The 24,217-nt window shown below is 39.3% G+C and overlaps 1 non-coding gene across 1 annotated transcript; it reads right to left on the reverse strand.

Moving 5' to 3' along the window:
* Positions 1-13,587: 13,587 nt before the first annotated feature.
* Positions 13,588-13,693, reverse strand: LOC124967667 (U6 spliceosomal RNA). The gene has a single exon (XR_007105588.1). It is a non-coding gene; the product is annotated as a U6 spliceosomal RNA (small nuclear RNA).
* Positions 13,694-24,217: the final 10,524 nt, after the last annotated feature.

Raw genomic sequence — 24,217 nt, forward strand, 5'->3', positions numbered from 1 at the left:
GCTGTAAAGATCCCTGACTTCAAATCTCAGTATGAATCAATTAATTGAATCAATAAAATAAAAATAAACACAGGAAAGAACTTTCTGGAACTGAGTTGGTGGCAAACAAAGAGAATGCTAAGCCCACAGGTGGGTGCAGGACTCTGGTGGACCCAGGAGGGCCTCAGGAACCTGTGACAGTAAAGACAGGGGGCCCAGGTTTTGGAGAGTCCTGTTAGATTCAGGCCCATTTCAGAAGCCTCACCAGAAATTGAGGACATAAAGAGGTTCCCCAGCTGGAGGGCAGAGCCTTCTGCCTGGAGCCTTGTTTCAGGCTCTGGGCTGAAGGCAACAAACCCTGAGGTGCACACTCAGGGACAGTCTCCACTCCCTGCCTGCTACAGAAGTGCCAGATATTCAATTGACTCAAGAGTGTGGTCTCCTGATAGGAATGACCCTGGTTACCAGGGAAAGAGGGGAGAATGGATTAGGTGTGGTGGAATCCCTGGGTGACCAAGGAGTCTTTCCTGTCTCAAGACCTGGAAGGGGGATACAAGGGATCCCAGCACTAAGCATGAGGAAACAGGGTTAGAGATCAGACCTGAGGTTTCTATGGAGAAGTTTGGGCTCCAGAAGGGACTGGGTGGGAAACAGTGGCTCCATTTTCTTGTATCAACACTCGCACTGTGACCCCATCAGCACAAGGGTGCTGAGACAGCACCCTTAAGCCAGATATTCCTAAACTTAGGAACAACAGGGTCTAAAGCAGACTGGAGCCAGGTTCTTCAGACCTGTGACTGCAGTCAGTGGAGGCAGAGGTTATCAGGTCCAGGGAAAGGCTACACTGGGTGACATAGTCAGTTTGGAGGGCCCCACACAATCTCGAAGGTTTTAGTAGCAAAACATCTGTGCCTGACCCTCCCCCTAGACAATTATAACATCATAAACTGTATGGGAGTTAAGGAGAGAGGCTGGACAGGGCACCAAACACTATTGGACACTGTTCCCAGTCCACCAGGGAGAGAGACACTGGGGAGGAAAGGATGCAGGGAAGACCCATGAGGACACAGATCAGCTCCATGGTCACATCAGAACAGGGGAAACAGAAGGACAGTGAGTGTTAAATTCAACTGAGTCTTAAGTACAAAAATTGTCCTGGGAACCAGGTCTCCTGTCTAGCAATGGTCAGTCTCCAGTGCCCTGCAAATAAGCAAACCACACCTAGGATTTCTCATCTTATCTGCATCCTATCTTTAATCTCCCATCCCCCAATATTGCTCAGGGTCCTCTGAGTCTGGTGTGTGAGCTCCCTTCTCTCCACAGTGCTGAGTACCCTGTGGGTATTTTGGGTGGGCACACTTCTGAAACCAGGGATCACTCTCCCCCGAGGCCGAGGAAACTTTGCTCCCTTAGTAAAATCTCTGGGTGAGTTCCATTCCAGCTAATGTGAATACTCTCTCTGACCTTATCTGCATGTCCATACCAACACTACTGTGGAAACATGGAAAGATGCGAATACTTCCTCCTTCCAACAACACAATAGGCCTTTGGTGCTGCCATGCAGACAGACTTCTCACCATTGCTTGAAAACCCAAGACAATTTTAAAAAGTGTTTTTAAATGTCAATGCCCACAGAACTGAAAACCTCATTCCACCCATCATTGTCCACCATTTACACACCATGGCTCAAGTGGCTGAGTTTTTATGGGTGACATACCATGCCCAGGATTGCTGACATCTTTCTGAACATTGAATGGAAAATATATATTTAAGCATATTCAGAATCTTTCTGATACTTTACTGGCTGCTCTTTTTAAATAAGAGCAAAGAACTCCAAGAACTTCTGAAATAAATAAGCCAAGGTCACACAGCAAATCAATGACAGAACTAGGTAGAACCAGGCACCCTGTATCTGGGTTTCCATATTCTCATTATGACCAAGGAACCAGAACATCAAGCACACAGAATAAGGGGTGGACACTCTGCCCTGAGAGGGGCACTGGGTGGTTCTGGGTCAGCATTATTGAGGACAGGGTTCTGCCTTGCCAGAACAAAAACAGGAGGGTCCCTGCCACACCAAAGATACACTGAGCAATCCAAGAAGGAGAATGTGAGGTGTGATTCTGAGTGGGAGGAAATTTGAGACCAAATTTGAGAGCATTTTTCTATTTGCATAACCATGAGCTGACTGCTGTACTGTCCAGGTGACCTGGGGTGAAGCTTAGTCACAATACAGACAACAAGCAGAACTTGTGGGCTGATCACTCTGATGAGTCCACCTCATGTCCTGACTCCCTTACAGGGGTGTGCTGCTCCTCCTGGATGACCTGCAGTCTTTCCTGCTGGTTCATAAACATGACAGGGGGACTGGGGTTCCCTGTGTGGAAAGACAGGGGAGCCAGCCCTCCTCTTGGGATACTGGGCAGACTCAGGGAAATGGGGTGGTACTGGGAGTAGGACTGCTCCTCCAGTCACCACTGAGTCTGGCTGCTGGCCAAGGCCAAGGCTCAATCACATGGGGCATGCCCAGGCTACTCCCAGGAGTCTTGACCAGTCCATCAGCATGTGGCAGGCTGGGTTGTGGTCTGAGATCACCAGTGTTCCTATTGCAGCTGGGTCCAAGGAGGGTGGTGGCTCTCCCAAAACAGAGCAGACAAGAGCCCACAACATTGAGGATGTCTGTCTCCTCAGAGACTGGAGGATTCAGTTCCCTAAGTGGAGGGCAGCCCTCACCCCAGGTGTAACTGAACTGGTCAAAACCAACAAGGTTCTTGGTTTACTTTCCCAAAAAATGAGGCCATTACTCCCATGGGGAATCCTGGTAGTTGGAAATAAAGACAAAATTCACACTCTCTGCATCTGGAGTATTTATTTAATTGACAGAACAAGAACCCAGGCAGGTCACACAGGGCTGGTGGATACTGAAATGCTTCCAGGGACCCTTGTTCTCAGCACCCCAGCTGAGGATGCTCCTCACCCCTATTTTCCCTCTTGTTGTTGAGGCCATGTGTTCCTGGACTCATCTTTGACCACTCACTGGCCAGGGGAAATATTTCTACCAGTCATTTTGGGGGAACTGAGAGCCTGGGATCCACCAACTCACACACCTCATCCAGGTGTGTGGCCTAGGGCATGGTTTGGATTCATGGGGCACTTGGTGAGGTTACTGCACCCAGGGCCAAGGACATCTGGCTAGGCATTGTGACATTTAGAGGGGACCCTGGAGGCAGGGATGAAAGACCCTTCAGCAGTCTAGGTAAGCACTTACTCCCAGCACTCTGGCACCAAGCAAAATGTAGCTCAGGACACAACCAGTCTTGAGAGTCTGGTGATGACCCAGAAATATAGAGCTGCTCATGAAACTGCTCTGTTTTTCACACAGAGAAACAGTCGTGCTGTTCAATTAATTCCAGAAGAACCCAACTAGGGCAGTGGTCTCTGGAGAGGCTGTGTGGGCTCACTAACAACCCTCCATGCTCAGCAGCAGGCAAGCAACTTCTGTCATCTGGGTTCCTCAGGGGACAGTGTCTGGCCTGTAGTTGTCAGTTAAGGTGGACCACAGACCATCAGGGATCACCAACCTTACAGTGGCTGGGGCAGGAAGTCACCCACATGGGGATAGAAGAAAACTGATAGACATGGGGGTTGTGCTGATGGCTGCAGAGGCACCACAGGTGGCACATGCAGGCCTGACAACCCCTGTGCTCCAGGCTGGACCTGCCCAATCCCACCAGAATCTCAACTGCCAGGACTCCAGTACACAATCAATTCAAAGACTCAGGAATAAGGAGAGCAAGTGTCAGGCCTCACCTGATTGAGAAGCCCCTTCAGAGCCAGCCTGAGGCCTCCCTCCCTCACCTCCTGCAGCCTTTGTGATGCCTGGATCAGCTTATCCACCCTCAGGAACCATTCATTCTTTATTCTAGTGTAGCTACCTCACAGCAGAACATGTAGCCTGCTCTTTTCTTGGAGACCAGAAGGCCCACTCAGCACCTGCCCTCATCCCCCCAGTGGGACCTCCAGAGATGCTGGCCAGCAAATTTAGCCATGAAGGGAGTTCCGCATGCCCTCCAAACTGCCCAGTTGCTCCTGGATTCTCACCAACTTTACTCCCTACCTGCCTCCATTCTTCCTCCACTCTGGAAGAAAAGGGGGATGCACAGGCTTTCCATTTGCTGCTACCCTGGAGCTAGGCTGGGTTCCCTCTGACCCTAAGCACTTACCACCACCTTCTTCCTATTAAAGTTGGGCTCTACTGCAACGACACCCCTCACTCCACCCATCCTGGGCACCTAGCCCAGGAAGACTGGAATCTGCAGACATCTCTCAACCCTGGTTGACCCTCACCAAGAACAGACCTCAATATAGCCTTTGTTCCATCAGGCCAGAGGAGAAACATCTATAAAAACTTAAATTGAGCAAGAAATATAACCCTGTGATAAATTCAAAATATCATTTGAGTTTTTATTATGTTCACAGAATTGGCAATTCTTGGTTTTAAGGGCATTTCCAACCTTCACTGCCTTGGAGGATATTAGTGCCCAGCTCAGCCTTCTGCCAATATGCACTCCTCTTCTCTCCAAGTGCTGGGACATTCTCTAGTCATGAGGACAAACCAGCAGGGCCCTTCACATATCAGCAGTGACTGTCACATGAATACAGCAATACAGCATGCTTATGCATGGTGGGAGTAAAAAGCCTCCCCTAGCACACTGCCTTTGAATGCCAGTTGTTGATGTTTAGGTCCATGACTTCAGCCATGGGGCCCAGCTGGGTGGTGAGGAGGGGTCATCTCACCTATATGCAACTGCTCTCTGAACTCACCTCCCAGGAGACAGGCCTTCCTGGGAAGTTGACAGCAGATTTTCAAAGATGGTTTCACATTGTACCCAGTCAAGGGCACAGCCCCATCTAATTTAGCCAGAGCAGAGAAGCAGAAATTGTGCCCAGCCTCAGACACAGCCTGTAATGGGCCAATGACCCCTGCCCTGGGTCTGAAATGGTTCTTGCTTAGTCACCAGGTACAAGGTGACTGTAGCCTATGACCCAGCATTGAGTTCAGTGCTGGGCTCAGCAAGTCATGCATAATGCTGTGGGCTCATGTATTTTAAGACAGTGGGCATGTAGTAAGTGTCCAGGGCTTGGGGAATAGGCCAACAGCATCATGACCTACTCTGGGGTTAGCTATGACTCTCTAGGGGACTGAGACCTATACTGTGGCAGCAATTGTGGACACCATGCTTCAAGTTTAGTCTCAGGGGTGAATACAAAAGCCTGATAAGGAGTATATGGAACTGATCTTGCTTTTGAGCAGAAGGCCTGGCTCCAGGAGCAGAGGGTCATGACTTCTCAACTGCATATTATCTACTGCAAAGTCACTGCCCTGGCCTGCCTGTACTGGAAGTCTCAGGGTCCATGTGTGCTGGACAGGTGCAAGTGGATCAACATCAAGCCGATGCCCAGCAGGCCTTGAGGTTCTGGCATCCTATCTCCAGTTCCCACAAATGAACAAATCATATTCAAAGAGTAGCTAAGAAAATGAGAAATAGAAAAAAAAATTAAACATTAGAAATAAATCAAAATGGAAGGAATTAATAAATATCTGTTTACATTATCATGGAATACAAAAAGTCTCAACTCTCCAATTAAAAGATACATGCTGGCAGAATGCACTAGAAAATAAAACTCAACTTTGTATTGTTTGCAAGAGAAGTACTTTACAAGCACTGAGAGTCACAGACTCAAAATGAAAGGATGGAAATTGATATACTATGTGAAGGGAAACCCAAAGAAGTAGGAGTTTCTACACTCCTCTCTGACAAGCAGGCTTCAAAGAAAAATTAAAAAGAAGGGTCAAGGAAGGTCATTTCATACAGTACAGGGAACAATACATCAAACAGATGTAATGATGATAAATATTTATGATGAACACATGGGTGCAACTAACTACCTAAAAGAGATAGAGCTTGAATCACAGCCTCAGACAGACCCCAATGCAATACCACTGGGTAAATTCAGCACACCTCTATCAACAATAACAAAGTCATCCAGAAATAATACACCAAATACTCTTTGGACCTGAAAAATATTGAAAATTAACAGGATTTAACAGACATCTAAAGAATATTTTATTCAACAAAATCTGAAAATATTGCCTTCTCAGAAGCTCAAGGAACCTTCTCCAATGTAGACCATATTTTATGTCATAAGGCAACATAAAGGGAATACAAAAGCATTGATGTAATTTCTTTATGTTATCAAATCATAATGGTATCAAATTAGAAGTTAACATGAACACACCCTTTGGAACACACTTTTGAATAATAAATGGGTGATGTGAATAATCAAAAAAGAAATTTAAAAATTCTTGGACTCAATTGAGAGTAGTTACTCAACATATCAGAACATGTGGTACACTATGGTGGCAGTTCAAAAAGGAAAGTTCATAGTCCTGAGTACCTACAAAAGAAATCAGAAGGCTTTCAAACAAAAAAACTGATCATACATTTCGTGGTCTTTGAAAAACAAAAATCAACCTATCCAGAACCCAATCAAGGAAGCAAATAATTAAGATCAGGATCAGAATCAATCAAATTGAGAATAAAAATATTAAAGGATCAATGAAACAAAGATGTGAATTATTTATAAGATAAAATTAATAATCCCTTAGCCATTGTCACCAAAAGAAAAACAAAGAAGACCCAAAGTCAATAAAAGTAGAGATGGAAAATGAGAAATCATCATTGAAATCACAGAAAACCATTTGATCATTGAGGACTTTTTGAAAATGTATACTCCAAAAAACTGAAAACCCTAGGAGAAATGGATCCATTTGTAGATACATACAATCTGCCAGAATTGAATCAAGAGGACAAAGGAAAACTAAAGAAACCATGAACTCGCAATGGGATAGAAGAAATAATAGAATCCATTCAACAAAGAAAACCAGAGTCCAGATGAAATCTCAGCTTTATTCTACCAGAGCTTCGAAGAACTAATCCCAGTGCTTCTCAAATTATTTCCTGAACTAGTAAGGGATGGAAAACTTTCAACTTCATTCTGTGAAGCCAGTGCCAAACTCATACCCAAATCAAATAAGAAAACATCACGGAAGAAAAACCATGGACCGATATCCCTAATAAAACTTGATGCAAAAATTATTAATAAAGTATTTGCAAATTATATTTAACAAATATTATGAATACCATACACAATTACCAAGTTGGTGTAATCCCAGCGTTGCCAGGATAGTTTAATGTAAAAATACCAATAAAAGTAATTTATCAAATAAATAAAATTAAGAACAAAAATCACAGTCACCTCAAAATATGCAAAGAAATCTTTCACCAAACCTCAGCATCCATTCATGTAAAAACCCCGAAGAACCTAGGCATAGTGTGAACCTCCCTCAACATCATAAAGTCAATATTCAACAAATCCAAAGCCAACCTCATAGTAAATGGGGAAAAACTAAAGGATTTCTTTTCAAATGCAGAACAAGATAATGATTTCTATTCTCACCAATCCTATTAATGTATTGCTAGAAATTCAATCCCGAACAAGTAGACAAAAGAAAGAAAGGGATAAAAATAGGCAAGGAAGACAACAAATTATCACTGCTTACAAAAAACTGCTGGAGCTAAATTTGAAAAAGTTTAGCAAAGTATTAGTTTCCCAAATCAACATACAAAAATCAACAGTTTTTCTGTCTACCAACAATAAATCTACTGAGAAAGAAGTGAGAAATAGTCCCACTCACAATACATTTGAAAAGATAAAGAGAGAAAGAAAGAAAGAAAGAAAGAAAGAAAGAAAGAAAGATTATGCTAAGTGAGATAAGCCAATCTCAAAAAAACAAAAGACGAATGATCTCACTGATAAGCAGATGATGACACATAATGGGGGGTGGGAGGGGGCAAGAATGGATGAGGAGGGACGAGGGACTGTATAGAGGGAAAAGAGGGGTGGGAGGGGTGGGGGGAAGAGAAAAAATAACAGAATGAATCAAAAATTATTACCTGGGAGATCCAAGATGGCGGACTAGAGGGTGACTGCATCTCCCGTTGCTCCAGAATTCAGGATTAAAGAAGGGGAGGTATTGAAATACTTGGACATACATAGAGCCAAAGGGTGAGTCTTTCCCACTGGGTGAAGCTCGGCCTGGGCAGCAGGCCTGGACAGGGGCAGCTTCTCAGAGCAGGGCAGGGCAGTGAGAGACTTCCCCAAGCAGCCCTGCTCCCTCCAATGGTAGGCCAGGTCCAGAGTCAGGTTCTCAGAGCAGGCCTGCCCAGTGAGAGCTTTTCCGCATAGAGCCAACCCCAAGCCCAGGACTCATCAGCAGGCCTCGGCCTGCAGGCAGTTTCTGGGACCAAGGCAGGACAGGGAAAGGCTTTTCCCCGAGCAGTCTGGCTCCCTCAGGTGGGGGCAGGCCCTGTCTATAGCCAGCTTCTAGGAGCAGGACCACCTAGTGAGAGGATTTCCATGCAGAACAAGTCCCCAGCCTTGGCGGCTTTCTTCTGAAGCACTGCATTATCAAGTTCATCCAAGACTTCAGGCTACTAAAGGCTGGGAGGTGATATACTGGAAATCTACAGGGACATTATGAGTCAACAGAGGAAATCGTAATATCTCAGAGTCCCACTGATATCTGACCAATATGAGAAAACAAGGGAAGAAAATGTCCCAAACAAACCATATCAAAAAAACCCAATGACACCACAGCAGAAGAAATGTCAGAAAGGGAGTTCAGAATGCACATAATTAAAACAATCAGAGAAGCAAACAAGGAGATGAAAGAGCAAATACAGACATTGAAGAAAAGATGAAAGAGCAAATGCAGGCTTTAAATGATTGTACCAATCAACAGTTAAAAGAGCAAATATGGGAAGCAAAAGATCATTTCAATAAAGAGTTAGAGATACTGAAAAAAAAAAAAAACAGAAATCCATGAAATGAAGGAAATAATAAACCAAGTTAAAAACTCCATAGAAAGCATAACCAATAGGAAAGAACACCTGGAAGACAGAACCTCAGACATTGAAGACAAAATATTTAATCTTGAAAACAAAATTGACCAAACAGAGAAGATGGTAAGAAATCATGAACAGAATCTACAAAATTATTGGATATCATGAAAAGGCCAAATTTAAGAGTTATTGGGATTGAGGAAGGCTTAGAGAAACAAACCAAAGTAATGAACAATCTATTCAATGAAATAATATCAGAAAATTTCCCAAATCAGAAGAATGAAATGGAAAACCAGGTACAAGAGGCGTATAGGACCCCAAATATACAAAATTACAACAGACCCACACCAAGGCACATTATTATGAAAATACCTAACATACAAAATAAAGACAGAATTTTAAATGCTGTGAGAGGAAAGAATCAAATTACATTCAGGGGAAAACCAATAAGAATATCAGCAGAGTTTTCAATCCAGACCCTAAAAGCAAAAAGGGCCTGGAACAACATTTACCATGCCCTGAAAGAAAATGGATGCCAACCAAGAATCTTATACCCAGAAAAACTTACTTTCTGATTTGATGACAAAATAAAATCCTTCCATGATAAACAAAAGCTAAAACAATTTACAAAAAGAAAGCCAATATGACAGAACATTCTCAGCAAAATATGCCGTGAGGAAGAGATGAAAAACAATGATGCAAATCAGCAATGGGAGGAACTGGCCTAAAGGAATAGCCAAATAAAGAGAACCCAAATCATGTCAAAAAACAAAAATGAGTCAAATGACTGGGAATACAAATCATATCTCAATAATAACCCTGAATGTTAATGGCCTGAATTCATCAATCAAAAGAAATAGATTGGGAGATTGGATTAAAAAGAAAAATCCAACAATATGTTGCCTGCAAGAAACTCATCTCATAGAAAGATATACCCACAGACTAAAGATGAAAGGATAGGATAAAACATACCATGAACATGAACTCAGCAAAAAAGCTGTAGTATCCATCCTCATTTCAGATAATGTGGACTTCAAGCCAAAGCTAGTCAGAAGGGATAAAGAAGGACATCTCATACTGCTTAAGGGAAGCATAAATCAGCAAGACATAACAATCATAAATATCTATGCCCCGAACATTGGCTCATCCATGTATGTCAAACAAATCCTTCTCAATTCCAGAAATCAAATATACCACAACACAATAATACTAGGTGATTTTTACACACCTCTCTCACCACTGGATAGATCTTCCAAACAAAAATTTAATAAAGAAACCATAGATCTCAATAACACAATCAATAATTTAGACTTAATAGACATATAGAGAATATATCATCCAACAAAGAACGAATACACTTTCTTCTTAGCAGCACATGAATCCTTCTCTAAAATAGACCATATTTTACTCCACAAAGCTACTGTTAGCAAATACAAGAAGATAGAGACACTACCTTGTATTCTATCAGATCATAATGGATTGAAATTAGAAATAAATGACAGAATAAAAAACTAAGCCCTGCTCAGAGGATCCTACACAGGGAAGTGATGCTGGAGACCTTTAGCCACCTGGTATCAGTAAGTAAGTATGGCATCCATTACACTACAATTTGTCCCACAGGATTTTTTTCCACTTGTCATGAGAAAGGTTATACCTTTGGGTTGGGCTTAAAAACAGTAATTTATCTTTTTCCTTTTAGTAAATCTGGATTTAGCAGGGTTGAAACAGATAGCTTGATATACTCATGTTATGTATGACACTGCATTTCCAGGCCTCTTTCCCTGGAAAAGAGAGGCTGGGGCTCTCATTTTACCTTTTCTTTCTCTAGACACAGGAGATTTTCATCCCCCAAATATGATTCATTTCTGACTGGAGTTCCCTTTTCTTACTCAACCCTTCATCCCTGGAGAATTCACTATTCATGGGTCTTTTGTAACCTCGTGAGTTCTCTTTGTTTTCTTTCCTATAAACAGAAATCCCACTTTCCAAACCAATACTCATTACTCAGCTGGAGTGAGGGGAAGAGCCCTGGAGAGAGGAGAGAAAACACTTGCCAGACCTCTGTCCAGGTGAGTGTGAGCATGGAATAGATGGGACAGCATACGGCTTGGCAGATAGGACAGGAAGAGGCATTTCTCAGATGCTGGGAAGAAGCTCCTCTGCAGGCCTCCTAGGCCACTGGTAAGACTTTCTGGCATTGCCTTCCTTGCAGAATATAATCTTCAGTTGATGGAGGGACTTTTCTGAGGGAGGATCTCTTCCCTCCTCCTGAAATCCTCCCTTACTTGTCTTTGTCTTCTCTATAATTCTTTTCACGTTCCTAGTGTTTTTTCTTTCCTCCAGATCTTAAAAACTATACCTACCACACTGGCATTAAATCTTCTGGATGCTGTTTTCTCTTATGCTAAGAATAACTGCTTATCTCCACTTCTCCAGATTTTTGCAAGCTGTGAATAATAATAAAATACATACTCATGTGCCAGTACTCTGGTTACAGTAATAAAACATTACCTAATCAGTTGAAGCCGCCATTTACAAATTGTATCCCCTGTCCTGCCCAAAGGGAACTCTATTTCAATATTAGGAATTTATAATGCCCAATTATGTCTCTTTGGGAACCTGTGAGTATAATAAGCTGTTTTATTTTTTTTTTTTCTGACCCTCTCTTCAGTATTTTCTCTTGGCCATACCTGAGTATCTCATAAAAGAACATAAAACAGGACACAAATATCTTGCATATGTTTTGGTAAATTTATCTGTAGTATTTATATTTATGTTGTTATGCTTTTATATGCTTTTCTAAATGGAATTGTATTTTAAATTTTGACCTTCAGTTGTTCCCTGCTAGTATAGGGAGAATACTGCTTGTCTGTTGTCCTTGTTTCCTGTCATCGTGCTTAATTCATTTATGAATTATAGCTTTTTTTCTAGATTCTTAGAATTTTCCATGTGCAGCTCATGTCATCTATGAGTAATGACAGTTTTACTCTTCCTTTTTAAACAGAATGCTTTTGATCCTTCCTACCTCCATCCCTTCCTCCCCTTCTTTCATCCTTCCCTCTTTCCCTCCTTCTCTCTTCTTATTTGTCTCTTTTCTTCTTCTTTTTGTCTTATTGCAATTGCTAGGACCATTGGTACAATGTTGAATAGACATTGTGAAAGTGAACATTCTTTCCCTGTTCCTTGCATTGGGTGGGAAGTGTTCACTTTTTCATCACATAGTATGATGTTACTTTTATCAGGTGACCAATTTCCCTTCTGTTTCTACTTTGTTGAGTTTTTATCATGGATGAGTTGAATTTTGTCACATGAATATTATGTTTTCATTTAGATCACAAAATTAGAACTGGGGTTGTGGCTCAGTGGTAGAGCACTTACCTAGCATGTGTGAGGCACTGGGTTCAGTCCTCAGCACCACATATAAATAAATGAATAAAATAAAGGTTCATCAACAAAAAAAAATATTTAAAAAAATTTTTTAAAAAGTCACAAAATGACACCTTGGGTGGTCAAGTTTTTTCTTTGTAAATAGAATTCATATAAATAAAGTTTTATTAGAAAACAGTCATACCCACTTAATTTACATATTATCTCTTGATGCTTTCATATTATCAGTAGAGCTGAAACTTAAAACAGATTGTGTGTTCTACAAACCTATAACATAATTTATTTGACTCTTTAAGAAAAATATTTCAGACCCTTCCTTTAGGAAATATTACAGCATTTCTTCTTTACATTGTTAATATGATGAATTGTATTGATTGATTTTTGAAAGTTGAATAAGCCTTTCACTTTTGAAGTAAGCTTTATTTCATCATATTATATATTTTTAATATATTATTGAGTGTGATTTGATAATGTTTTGCTAAGAATTTTTATCAGTGTTCATGAGGGATTTTGATTGGTACTTTCTTTAAGTCTTAATCTGGTTTTGTTATGAGAGTAATAGTAACTTCATAAAATGAGTTCAGAGTTATCCCTTCTGTGTTTTATTGAAAGTTTATTAGAGGGGCTGGGTTGTGGCTCAATGGCTCAATGCTCACCTAGCACACATGAGGCCCTGGTTTTGATCCTCAACATCACATAAAAATAAATGTATTGTGTTCACCTACAAAAAAAAATTTTTTTAAGTTTATTAGAATTGGTATTCTTTTCTTAATATTTGAGAGAATTTACCAGTGAGGTTTTCCTTGAGGGAAGATTTTAAATTTCAGATTCTATTTTCTTAATAGATATGTGATTATTTTCATTCTGTTTCTTTTTATATCAACTTAAAATTTTTGAGGGGGGAATGAACTCATGAACTCATAAGTGTTCAGGGAATGAACTCAGGGGTGCTTGTCTATTTCAATGAATGTATCCACTTAATCTGCTTTAGCTAGAGATTTATTGAATTTGTGTATCTTTGCAAAGAACCAACTTTTGATTTAATTGATATTTTTGGTGGTACTACGGATTGAACCCAGGACCTTATACATGCTAGGTAAGCAATCTACCACTGAGCTATTTTATTGTGAAACAGGGACTTGATAAGTTGTTTGCACTGACCTGGAACTTGACCCACCTTCCTCAGCCTCCCAATTAGCTGGGATTTCAGGCAAACAGTACCACACCCAACAGTTTCAAATTGATTTTCTTTTCTTAAAATATGGAACACTTCACAATATGCTTGTCATCCTTGCACAGGGGTCATGCTTATCTTCTCTGGATTATTCCAATTTTAGTATGTGTGTGGCTGAAGTGAGCCCTCAAATTGATTGTTTCAGAAATTTTTCTTTTTGTCCCCTTCAACTTTGTGCTTAACTTGCTCTTTCTATCCTCATTTCTTGATGTAAAAGCTTAAGATATAAATATAGACCTTCTTTTCTGGTTCAATAATGTATAGCTATCCATCTCTTTCTAAGCCTTGCCTAGCTGACTCCTATAACCTTTGATATGTTTTCATGATCATTTAGTTCAGAGAATCATCTCATTTATTTTCTTCTTTAAACTACAGGTTGTTTAGAAATGAGTTGCTTGATTTCTAGATATCTGGAATTCTCTAGATATTTTATTATTATTGATTATTAATTTAATTGCATTATTGAGAGAACATATACTTGTTTTCAGTTTTCAAAATCTGTTGAGAGTAATTTTATGACACAGCACATGTCCTAAAAGCACTTAAAAATAAAGAGTATATTCTGGGCTGGGATTGTGGCTTAGTGGTAGAGCTCTTTCCTAGCATGTGAGGCACTGGGTTCAATCCTTAGCACCACATTCAACACTAAATAAAATTGTTATAAAAAATCCACTAAAAAAACCTCAGTATGTACATTCTGCAGTTATTGGTGTAGTGTTCTATAAATGCTAGTTAGGTCATGTTGATAATATTGAGATAATTTACATTGTTGATTATGTCTAAGTTTTTTACCATTATTTCAAAGAGTATTCTTTATCATTTTAGATTTTTCTGATTATCTCTAATGATCTCTCAAATTTTGATTCATATAGTTTGAAAAAAAGTTTTGTTTTGTTTTTCCCTGTGCTGGGGATTGAACCCAGGACCTTACATATGCTAGACAAGTGCTCTACCACTGAGCTAAACACACAGCCCTACTTTGAAACTTTGCTATGAGGAACATGTACATTACTAATGATTATAACTGGTTACTGCATTGATTTTTATCATTTTGCAGTTTTCTGATTCTATTAATATTTTTTGTTTTAGAGTTTATTGTCTGATATTAAATAACAGTTCCAGTTTTTTATAATTACTCTCTGCCTGGCCTACTTTTGTCCCTTGTTTTCATTTCAATCTATTTATTTGTCTTTGTATTTTAAATAGGTCTTTTGTGACACTGTATAGTTGATTCTTTTTGTTTGTTTGCTTGGTTTTGTGGTGCTGGGGTTTCAACCCAGGGCTTTGTGCATGCCAGGCAAGCACTCTACCACCTGAGCTACATCCACAGCCCATTGGTTCTTTTTTATTCAGTTTGATGATCTCTACATCTTGATTGCAGTTTTTAGTGCATTTGCACCCAGTGTTAATATAGATGTAGAAATTTTATTTTATTTCATTTATCTTTTTATTTGTTCTAATTAGTTGTATATGACTGGAAATTTTATTTTTGTCAGATTTTTATTTTCTCTGTCTGATCTGGTTTTCCCTTCTCTGTACCTTCTTCAGCCCACATTTTTTTAAAACCCAATACTTTTTGGTTGCTTATGTGAATTTGTGGGTGTGGTTTTTTTATAATGTAATATAAAGCTGCTCCCCCCGCCCTTTACGTTGCATCACAACCTAGCTTGTCAGTCTGAAAGCTGTTCTCCCCGCCCTTTCCACTGCAGTCATTTCCCCACCTCCCAACTACTTGTCAGTCTGTGAACATCCTAGCTAGCTATTGGTTCATCAGTCAGCTTGCAAGTATCCTTCTCTGTTATTGGTCCCCTGTTAGCCCAGCAGAATTCAACTGCTTAGGAATAGCACCCCAGCCATCTTTTCTCATGCTTTCTCTCTCTACTCACTTTCTTTCTCTCTCCTCCTTGCTTTTCACACTCTTTCTTGCATGCACACTTTCTCTTTTCCTCTCATTTTCTCTCTTACCCCACAGGGAGACACTTTGTTTGCTTAATAAACTCCCTTATGTGATTTCCCATGTCTGGCGTGGTTTACGTGAGTTTCTTATGCCTTTCCAGGGTTTACAATATGTCTTAAACCAATTTAATTTAATAATTTAACTGTTTCAGATAGTGTAAGAATCTTGCAAGAGTGTGTTTACATTCTCCTCATCTTTAGTTCTGTTATGTGCATTATGCCTGTATAATCCTAAACCCAAAACTATAGTGTTAAAATATTTTTTTATATTCTATTTAATTTTGCAGTATTGGGGATTGAATCCAGGGCCTCACACATGGTACACAAACACTTTACCAGTGAATTATATCCATTGCCCATCTTACAGTTTTTAAGCAGTCATATAATATAGTCTTATACTTTTAAAGAAACTAGAAGAAGTAGGCATATAGAAGATGTGTGAGCAAGTGTGGGGGGGGAGTGTGTGTGATATCTACCCATATTTCTGTTACCTGTCACTCTTTCATATGACACAAACTGTTATCTGGTGTCATTTTCCTTTATATGGAAAGACTTTCTTTAGAATTTAATACAGTCAACTGGCTTTGAATTTTTCAGTTTAATCTGAAAATGTTATTATTTCCCCTTTCATAATATAGATAAAGAATTGTTGGTTAAAACATTTTCTTTCAAGGCTGCAATGTTTTCTGGTTTTCATATTTTATAAGAAATTTTTTTGTAGTTTTAGGTGGACAGAATGCCTTTATTTTATTTTATTTTATTTTATTTTTTTGGTGGGTACCACAGATTAAATTCATGGGCACTCAACCACTGAGCCACATTCCCAGCCATATTTGGTATTTTATTTAGAGACGGGGTCTCACTGAGTTGTTTAGCACCTCACTTTTGCTCATGCTGACTTTGAACTTGAGATCCTCCTGTCTCAATCTCCCAAGCTGCTGGGATTACAGGTGGGTGCCACCATGCATGGTTACTTTATTTGTTTACTTTTATGTGGTGCTAAGGGCCAAACCCAGTGTCTCACATGTGCCAGGTAAGTGCTCTACCACTGAGCCACAACCCCAGCCCCTCTAAGAACTTTTTACTTAACCCAAGATCACAAAGATTTTCTTCTTGGTTTCTTTGAGAAGTTTTATATTTTTAGTTCTTACATTTAGCACCATGATCCATTTTGAGTTACTTTTTGTGTATTATGTGAGGTGAGAGTCTAAACTCATTTTCTTGTATTTGAATATTCAATTGTCCTGACATTCTTTGTTTAAAAAGAGTGTTTTCTTTCTGCACTGAATTACCTTGGCAACTTCTTCAAAAATCAGTAAACTGGAAATCTAGGGATTTGTTTCTGGAATCCCAATTTTGTTCCATTGAATTCTATCCTCCTTATGACACTAGCATACTATCTCCATTGCTATAGCTTTATATTAAGATTTGAAGCTGGATTGTCTTAAGTTCCTTTTTTTTTTTCAACATTGTTTTAGGTATTTTATAAATGTTGAATTTCCATATAAGTTATAGAGTCTTATTGTCAATTAAAAAAAAGGAAAACAAAGTCTTCTGTGGTTTTTTTAAACATTTTTTTTAGTTGTAGATGGACACAATATGTTTATTTTATTTATTTATATGGGGTGCTAAGAATTGAACCCAGTGTCGCACATGTGCCAGGCGAGTGCTCTACCACTGAGCCACAAGCTCAGCCCCCTTCCTTCTGTGGTTTTGATACAAGGATTACATTGTACCTATAGGTCAGGTTTCATGAGAATTACTATGTTAATAAGATTGAGTCTCCTAACCCATGAATGTCTTTCTGTTTATTTAGGATTTTAAATAAACATTCTCTTAGCATTTTTTTTAAATTTTTGGATTATAAATCTTACTTTTGTGTCAAATTCCTTTGTATTTTATTTTATGACATTGTGAATGGTATTGTTTTCTCGATTTCACTTTTGGAATAGTCATTGCTGGTATACAGAAATATAGTTGATTTTTTATATTGATTTTGTATCATACAACCTTACTAAAAATGATTATTTCTGGTTGCTTGTTTGAAAATTTGTATATACAAGATCTTATCATCTGTAAACAGAAGAAAGTTTTACCTATTCCGTTTCAATTCAGATGCCTTTAATTTTTTCTACTCCTCTGTGGCCTGCCTGCCTCACTTTTTCTTCCTTGGCATTTTGACTGGAACATAACTTATGCTGGATTTTCCTCCTGTACCTGTTGAGTCCTTTTTCTCTTGCTCCTCTGCAAGATTATCTTTTTGCCTCCTGCACTTTGACTATGACATCTTTTTATGACTATCATACTTGAGGTTTGTTGAACTACTTGGATCTGTAGAACAATTTTTTTCATTAAATTTGGGAAGTTTTCAGCTATTTTTTATTAAGATTTTTTTTCTCTGATCTTGTTTTTCTCTTCTTCCTGAGTCCTCATCACACAGAGGTTGGTTGCCTGTTGGCGTCTTATTCTGAGGGTTGTGTTTTTCTTTAATCTTTATTTTACTCTCTTCAGTTCATTTCTTTCAATTTGTCTTCAGATAATATTTGCACACTCAAATATTTACTGTTGTATCTCTCTAATAATTTTGTAATTTCAGTTGCTTCACTTTCGTATTCCAGAAATTTCCTTTTGTTTCTTTTTAATAGTTTCTATTTTTAGGAACATTCCCTATTTACTAAATCACTGATAGCACACTTTAATTTTTTATTTATTGTTTTAGTTATTTGAACATATACATAGTACCCACTTTGAAGTCTTATTTTTTTCTTTTCCTTTCCTTAAATCTGTGTTCACTCAGTGACAGTTTGTATTAGTGCATTTTTTTTTTTTAGAGTTGGTGTTACTCTTTCCCATTTTTCTGAAAACTGTATATTTTAAATAATATATTATAATTCCTCTGGTACCTGAATATATTTCCTGCCTGAAGATTTTTTTTTGTTGCTTTTTGTTTGTTTTAGTTAACTTTTCTAGATAAAATCTGTGAAATATGTCTCCTCTGTGAAGACGATGCTTTCTTGTTTGTTAAATTTTATCTTTTATTGCATTTTGCTATTGGGGATTGAACCCAGGGTACTGAGACTGGCTTTGAACTTGGTATACTCCTGCCTCAGTCTCCCTAGATGATGGAATTACAGTGTGTGTCACCATGCCCAGCTCATGTTTATTTTTATTGAAAAGAAAAATTTTTTTAGTTGTAGATGGGCACAATACCTATCTCTTATTTACTGATTTTTATGCCATGCTAAGGATCAAACTCAGTGCCTCACATGTGCTGGGAAAGTGCTCTTCTACTGAGCCACAATCCTAGCCCTAGGGTTTATTTTTAATTCTGGCTTCCTTGATGTCAGTCTTGAAACTGCAGAGCTTAGTGGTCTCTAAGAATTGGCTATATTTGTATTCAACTACTTTGAGTTAGAAAGACTTCCTATATATTTGTAGTCAAATGTGTGGTTTGGGAGAAAATTTAAAGTTCAGGTGGTTTCAGATCTTTCCTGAGAAGGACATGGTAATGCACACCTACAGTTCTAGCAATTTGGGAGGAAAAGGCAGGAGAATTACAAGTTTCAGACCAGCCTCAGCAATTTTGTGAGACTCTAAGCAACTTATTATGAACCTGACTCAAAATCAAATATAAAAAGAGGCTGAGAATATAAACCACCTTTAGGTTCAATCCCCATTACTGAAAAAAAAAAAAAAAGAGTCTTTCCTAGCCTTCTACTTTCTACTGAGTCCTCTTATTTTCCCTTTGCCCTGTTTGTCACCTTCTTGTCAGACAGGGATATGTAGAGAGCCCAAGCTCATACAGTCTGCAGCGGGGTTGTGTGGAGAGTTTTCCAAGCCTCTCTCTGGTAGTCTCATTTTCAGGGTCTCCCTGTTAAATCTGGACAATCAATTTTTTTTTTCTTCAAGACCATAATCCTCAGATAGCAGTTGCTTGTCTTCCCTGTTCATTTACTACCTCGACCTTTCCTTTTTGAAAAATATTTTTAGTTATAGATGGACACAGTACCTTTATTTTATTTATCTATTTTTATGCTGTACTGAGGATCAAACCCAGTGCCTCCACCTGAGCTACAACCGAGCCCTAGGCCTTTACTTTTATGGAGAGTCACAGTGGGCATTGGTTTCTCATCTTCCATTTCAAATCAAGTGAGCCCCTCTAGTAGCCTCTGATGACTTGGTGGCCTGTCTTACTATAAGCTACCACATTAACAACTAAGCTAGGATGGAGGGAGAGGTCAAGACAACTTCAGCAATAATGTTGCTAACTCCTTATCTGAAGTTCAGTGTTTCTCATGAATAAACACTTGTTGATTTCTTTTTGTTTTTGGGTGATTTTTTGTACAGCTGAACAGTACCCAAGTAATGTGATAATGTGAAAACCTCTAGATATGAGTTGTCTACAATAATATGGAGGTCAACATACTTCTTTAAAGGGCTATGTAGTGAATAGTTTAAGTTTATAAGACCACATACGGTATTGTCAGATTGTGTTCTTCCCTTCCTCAGAATAGTTTTTTTTTTTTTTTTTTTTTTTAAGCTGGTAGGCCTTACATAAATAGGTTGCAAGCTGAACTTGGCCTGTTGGATGAGTTTGCTAACTCCTGCAACAGAAAATGTAATGTATAAAGAGAAATGAAAAACAGGACTTGTGAAGGATTTCTGTGTGGGAGATAGCTTGTAATATGATTGTATTATGGCTGATTAGTAGGCAAGGCAAAATGACCTAGACAGCCCTACTTGTGACTTCTCTGAAAATGTTTTTTATTCAGCAGGATCAGTCAGAAATTGAATCTTGTCCTTCCTGCCCTCTAGTATTCTGCAGTCAGCAAGCCCTTAGCCAACATGTGTGGCTCAGTCATCTGCCTCAGCTATTCTCAAGTTTATATGAAGGAAATCATTTCCACCCAGGGAAACACTGCACAGAGTATCAGAAACAACAGCAGGAACAAGTCTTTGATCAATTCTGCTTCACTGACAAAGCAAAAATTGAAGAAAGAGAACAAGACTCCAAGCCACTGTTTGGCAGCCCAAGTAAAAATGCCACTTCAAAGCTGTCCTCCAACCCAGGTGAAGAACATCCAGTGAAGTCCAAGGTAGACAACATAACAGTGGATATAAGGCCCAGCCAAAAACAGAAGGCAGACCTTGAGGAAAGGAATAAAGTATCACATGATTTGGAAGTCCAAGGATTTGGAGCAATCAAATTTGAAGAGTTTCAGCCAGACTTTATTGAGGAGTCAAAACTACTTAGCCTCCAGAAGACACACACAGAGGAGACACTGTACATGTACACAGAGTGGGGACCAAACTACAGCAGTATGTCAGTCCTTGTCAAAAACCCAAGGACACATCCTGGAGAAAAGCCTTATGTGTGCAGGGAATGTGGGACAGGATTTACCTGGAAGCCAAACCTCATCATACACCAGAGGACACACTCAGGGGGAAACTTTATGTGTGTAAGGATTGTGGATAAGTCTTTACTTGAAAATCAAACCTCTTCACACATGAACGAACACACTCAGGAGTCAAGACTTACATGTGCAAGGATTGAGGGCAGAGCTTTAGCCTAAAGTCAAACCTCATTACACACCAGAGGGCACACACAGGGGAGAAGCCTATGTTTGCATAAAGTGTGAGCAAAGTTTTAGTCAGAAGTCCCACCTCATCAGACGCTTAAGGACACATACAGGAGAGAAACCTTACATATGCACAGAATGTGGGCATCACTTTAGCTGGAAATCAAACCTCAAGACACACCAGAGGACTCATTCAGGAGTTAAAACTTATGTATGCCTGGAGTGCAGGCGATGCTTTAGCCTGAAGTCAAACCTCAATGAACACCAGAGATCACACACAGGGAGAAGCCCTTTGTGTGCACAGAGTGTGGACGAGGCTTTACCAGGAAGTCAGCCCTCATTACACACCAGAGGACACACTCAGGGGAGAAGCCATTTGTATGCAGGGAGTGTGGGTGAGGCTTTAATGATAAGTCAACCCTGATTTCACACCAGAGGACACACTCAGTGGAAAAGCCCTTCATATGCAGAGATTGTGGCAGAAGATTTAGGCAGAAACCAAACCTATTTAGGCCTAAAGGGCACACTCAAGTTCCTTTGCATGGAAAGTGTGCAAGTGTTTTGTGATAAATTAACTCTCATTAAACACCTGAGGGCACACTCAGGGGATAAGCCTCATGTGTGCAGGGAGTGTGGGCAGGGCTTTACTGGGCAGTCACACCTCATTAGACATTAGAGGACACATTGAGGAGAAAAACCTTATGTTTGTAGGAAGAGTGGTCGGGGTTTTAGTCAGAAGTCAAATCTCATCCGACATCAGAGGGAAGACTCAGGTTAGAAATCTTGTGTGTACCAGCAGTGTAATGAAGTCTAGCAAGGAGTTACACTTACCAGACATCAGAGTACATGCAGAGAACTATGGCTTTAGTAATAAGTCACCCACGGCTCAACACCACAGAGGAGACATCTTCCTTTTTACAGTAGTGTGCACTCCTCTGTATTGGTGAGAGTCGCATCTCCATTCATCTAAAGGAGAGTTGATGGCCCATTTTCAGGAACTCTGGCTTCTCTACTGAGGATGGTATGTTGTGGAATACTTTAAAATAGGGAATGGAGGGCTGGGGTTGTAGCTCAGTGGTAGAGTTCTCCCCTACCACATGTGAAGTACTGCGTTGGATCATCAGCACTACATGAAAAAGTAAGTCAGTAAAATAAAGGTACTCTGTCCCCCTACAACTAAAAAAATGTTTTGACAACAGGGAATGGAGACTATTTTAGTGTTATTTTCCAAGGACACTTGAACACTCCTTCCCTCATACCCTTGATGTTACAAAGATGACAGTACTAGAGCCTGTTTTTGAAGTCTGTGTGACCTGGGAACAAGAGACTTGGTTGACAGCATGGCTGATTTAATGTTGGTTCCTCAGCAGAGTAGCCTCAGGGAGAGTTTGGGGTATGGTGAATTCTTGGAGATAGAGAACGCATGGATTGATGAGGGTTTTGATACCTAATAAGCTGACAGGTGGGAAAGACTATAAATATCTTAGCTATAGGTTTTGGAAAAAGGGAGCCAGTTTTTAAATACTCTCCCTTTGCTTGCTTGCTGGGCTTTCTCTGCTTTTAGGTTGAATTCATACTGAAGATATTTTTATTGACTGGGGTCTTTAGACTAGAGATGTATTGTGTGCTTTTACAAAGAAAACACACAATATGAAGAAATAGAAATGATATGACTTTCTGTTCTTTGAATACAACATCCCCCACAGGTAATTCTTGGATGTAAATCTTTCCATCTATTGTAAAATATGCCATTTTTTTGGGTGAGAATATTCCCTTTTAAAAATGGTAATATTCCACAAATTAATATAATTTTATTTTTTTTAAATTTAGATATATATGGACACAATGCCTTTATTTTATTTTTGTGTGGTGCTGAAGATTGAACCCAGTGCTGCACACATGCTAGGCAAGTATCTACCACTGAGCTATAGCCCCAGCACAAATTAACTTTAAATTTATGGGTTAGGTCTCTCTCTCTCTCTCTCTCTCTCTCTCTCTCTCTCTCTCTCTCTATCTATCTCTATCTCTATCTCTCTCTTTTCATTGGAACTTGACTAAATGATCCTGAATCTTATTTGGAAAATAAGATTTCCAAGATGCTTAGAATGGGCAGGAAAATATAGAAACTAATAATAAATGTTTTTGTCCAGATATGGGTATTTAGGACAGATCTTTAGAATCATATAAGAAATAAGAATATGATGAAACAGGTCTGCAAACTAGTACCAAAACAGCAATTACAAGATTCAATGTTTAGGTCACTGACTGTCAATTGAGAGAAAAAAATAAATGTAGATCCTGAAGTCTCAACATTCAAAAAATTAAGTAAGGGAATCACTCATCCAAAATGGTATGAGTTCTAAGAATCCTAATTTTGTTCAGTGTCTGTTTGAGAAGACTTGGTTAAAAAGGTTGTAAGTATTCTAGATGGAGCCGTTCTCCTGGCCCAACTGCTCATCTCTTCCCCATTGCAATTCCTGGGCTGGCTCTCATACTCCTTTTCAACAGAAAGATACCTTTTAGTTTTAATCCCTTTCAGTCTAGAATTTAGGCATTCTTTTCTGTAAGATTATGTCACAAAATAATGGTTCTGAAATTAAACATGTACCTTTTACTCTTTCTAACTTTTAGAAAGACTATCACAGTATTCAATTTAATTCATCCACAAAACAAAATATTTTGCTTTAAATTGTTAAAAAAATTCTTAACAAAAGTAGAATGGAGATGCTACATGAAGACTCAAATAGACTTGTAGAGATATAAACCCCAAGAGGCAGTTTCTAAGGAGCAGAAAACAACAGAAGTGGAAGTGTTTTTGAAGGCAGAAAGAAATACCATCCTTTGGCTTAGTCCAGGCCTCAGCTCTGATAATTCTTAAGTCCATATCACACTATCTAACTGTCTCAGAAAAATCAGAATTAGGAACAGTAACCTGAGATGTCCACCCTGGACTAACCTGGGACTAAAATCTGAGAAACTTGGAAGCTGATTAGAAGGCAAGCACCACATTGTAGTCAGATAATTATTCTTCATAGTCATGTGTATTTTTTTTTCCTCCCAAATCTGTGTCTAGAGGGCCATTCACTAGTGCCTCATCTTTACTATCCTGAAGGTGA

This window comes from Sciurus carolinensis, chromosome 16 (assembly GCF_902686445.1).
Source record: "Sciurus carolinensis chromosome 16, mSciCar1.2, whole genome shotgun sequence".
NCBI classification, from domain to species: domain Eukaryota; kingdom Metazoa; phylum Chordata; class Mammalia; order Rodentia; family Sciuridae; genus Sciurus; species Sciurus carolinensis.